Below are 3,253 nucleotides of genomic sequence, written 5' to 3'. Positions count from 1 at the left end.
GGGGAGGCGCTCTTCAAGCCTTTTTTCGCCACTTTTCTCTGCAACGATATAGAACGATTAGCATTTTCTGGTATAGAAATAATTCGAGAAAATATTTTTCATTTTAAAGAAGTAAAATTGTTCTACCATTCAATTGATTTTTTTTTTTACTATAAAAAAATTAACATAAACAAGTTTAGACAGTCCATTGTATACGAGAATACATCTTAGAATAATAAAATTTAATAAAGAAGACAATAAATATATTCTTAATAACAGCGTTAGAAAATTAAGTTTTAATTGTGTCGGAAAAATACTAACGGTTGTAAGCTTCTCGCTGTATATTTCGATGCATTTAAACTTTGGATAATATCTGCTTAATATCTGTAAATAGTTCTGTTCGTTCTTCTACGGTTGTAGGTGATGTTGGGTATTTTGTTAGTTGTTTCAAAGAAGTCTTTTTTTGACCCCTTACAACTAATTATATAGTTTAGATGTAATTTATGGGTATTCCCATTGCTAGAACTTTGTACTACAATGAAAGAACAATATATCATAAAATCAGGATTAATATTTCTATAAATAAAAGGAATTATAAAATACAATATTTACAAAACTACAGTGTATAATGTTTTAAATAACCAATAACACTTACCATCTCTTGTGATAATATCAATATTTACAATAAGTTGTAACATTATTTACATACTCTTTTGCAACATTAAAATCTGAAACTTACTGATACAGGAAATTGGCGTCAGTTTCAAAACTTTTAGGAGCTTTAAATGACGTAGTTAATTAGAATGCGAGGTAGCGTTTAAACGTAAAACTTAAATTTTTTATAGGTTAACTAAACAATAGAAAGAATAAATGAACTGAAAACAAAAACATAACGAAATAAAAATAAGATTTGCTACCTCATATTCCTTCCCCTTTCGAAAAAAGAAAGTGATTACATTAATCACTGTTCATAAAGTTCCAATTTTCGTATCCTTACTTTTAAGGACTATTATACTGACACCACGAATTCTGCCTAGTTTAAGTACATATACCTTACAAAGAAAATTCGTTCATGTTTTCTATCTTCACCTTTTCTACCTTCCGGCTCAGGTTACGGGACGTCTTTAAGTTCAAAGACAAGCTAAGCTGCCATAATTAACTAGTTAGACCACGAGATTTAAAATCATGCGATTATTATTTACATACTCTTTAACAATATTAACATTTACAATGTCAGTTATGGAAAACTGGTGTTAGTCTGATACTTAAAACTGATGTGAATAACTAGATCGTGAGTTAGCGTTTAAATGTAAAACTAAATATTCACAGCTTAACGAAACGAAAGAATGAATAATATATGCACGGTTAACAAATCCAAAACTAAATAAATTGAACTTGCTACCTAACACTCCTTCCCCTTTAGAAAAAAAAAAATGGATTACATTAATCACTATTTAAAATACCCAATTTTAGTATCCTTAATTTTAACGCTCTCATTATACTGACATAGTCAATCCTTAACAACTGAAATACATATATACATACATATATTTGAAGGCGAAATCATTCCATTTTCTCCTATACTCGGTTTTTATCCTCTTTAGCTTCCGGCTTCAGTTCAGTTTAACGGAAGTTCATGAGTTCCAAGACCAGCTAATCTGTGATAATTAACTAAACTACTCGCATCAAGAAATCAGAATTCATGTGATAATCATGTGCACACTTTCTCAACATTAATATCTGAACGTCACCCCCTATGGAACATCGGCTGCAGTCCGATAATTTTATATAATTTTAAAAATTGATGTGGTTTACTAGAATGCGAGTTAGCGTATAAATGTAAATTAGAAATAGATAGATTAACTAAACGATAGAAGAAAGAATTGAATGGTAAACAAAAGCCTAACAAAAAAAAAAAAAAAAAGAATTTGCTATCTCACAATCCTTCCCTTTTCGGAAACCGAAGTGATTACGTTGATTAATACTAAACTCCCTCATTATACTAACACTGAATCCTTTATAGTTTCGAAACCTTACAAGTAAAAATAATTCATATTCTTGAATCTTGAGCTTCATCTTTTCTTTCCTGCTGTAGTTCATCTTACAGAAATTTTGAGTTCAGAGATCAGCCAGGTTGAGAAGACAAGTCATTAGCATGTTATGTCGAAGGATGAGATGTGGATACACCAGAATTAGTTGTTTATTTTGTTGGGCAAGTCTCCAAGCCTTCTTGCAGCATTTAATTTTGTGAAAATGCCTAGGATAAGAATGGTGTCAAGGAATTAACTGGAGAAAAAAAATTATATCTTTTAAATTAACAAAAAAATCTAATCACAACCAGCGAGTTTGGACAGTCCAATTCAATATAAAATAAATTTGAGTAAAATTGTTTACTCCAGAAGATAATGGATGTATTCATAATAATATTATTTAGAAGTTAACTACTTTTAGTTGTGACTTACCGTTACTAGCTTATTAACATTGTATCTTGTTTTCTGTATAACGTCTTGAAATAGTTGTGTTCGTTGACCATTAAGTAATTCGTATAGAGCTTACGGATATGCAAGTGGTGAGGACTTTGTACTAACATGAAAGAATATACCACTAATATTAGGATTAATATTTCAATAAATAAAAGAAATTAGAAGAAAAAGTACAAAACATCTAAAAACAGACACTTCTCCACTAACTCTCGTGAGCAGACTTATTGAAGCTCATGGCACGGTTTATATTCAAGAGATTAAAGATGCATTATTATTTACAAGTCACAGATAGGGAAACTGATGTCAGTCTGATAACTTTTATAAACTTTAAATGACGTAATTAGCTAGAAGGTGAGTTAGCGTTTAAATGTAAACTAAAATTTGATAGATTAACTAAACAATAGAAAGAATAATAAAGTGAACTGAAAACAAAACCACAAAGAAATGAAAAATAAAGCTTGCTACCTCACACTCCTTGCCCCTTTCGAAAAATGAAGTGATTAATCACTCCTAAATTACCACTTTCTCCATCCTTACTTTTAACGACCTCGTTATACTCACATCATGAATACTGCATAGTTTAAATATATACACTTTACAAAGAAAATCCGTTCATAGACTTCAATCTTCAACTTCTCTACCTTCCGGCTCAAGTTACGGGAAATCCTCGAGTTCAAAGACAAGCAAGCTGAAATCATGAAATAACTAGTTAGAACAGATTAATTTATATGATCATTATTTACACACTCTTTACCAACATAAATATCTGTACGTAACCGATATGGGAAACT

General features: G+C 30.3%; 1 long non-coding RNA gene across 1 annotated transcript; it reads right to left on the bottom strand.

Moving 5' to 3' along the window:
• Positions 1–1,257: 1,257 nt before the first annotated feature.
• Positions 1,258–2,696, bottom strand: LOC111084244. Its single transcript, XR_002609460.1, has 3 exons — positions 2,442–2,696; positions 2,017–2,236; positions 1,258–1,637 (listed from the first exon to the last, which is right to left on the bottom strand). It is a non-coding gene; the product is annotated as an uncharacterized LOC111084244 (long non-coding RNA).
• Between the last annotated feature and the right edge of the window lie 557 nt (positions 2,697–3,253).

The sequence above is a fragment of the Limulus polyphemus genome, unplaced genomic scaffold (assembly GCF_000517525.1).
Source record: "Limulus polyphemus unplaced genomic scaffold, Limulus_polyphemus-2.1.2 Scaffold15219, whole genome shotgun sequence".
In the NCBI taxonomy this organism is placed as follows: Eukaryota; Metazoa; Arthropoda; class Merostomata; order Xiphosura; family Limulidae; genus Limulus; species Limulus polyphemus.
Note: the sequence above shows the minus strand (reverse complement) of the source record. Positions and strands in the feature narration are given on the sequence as shown.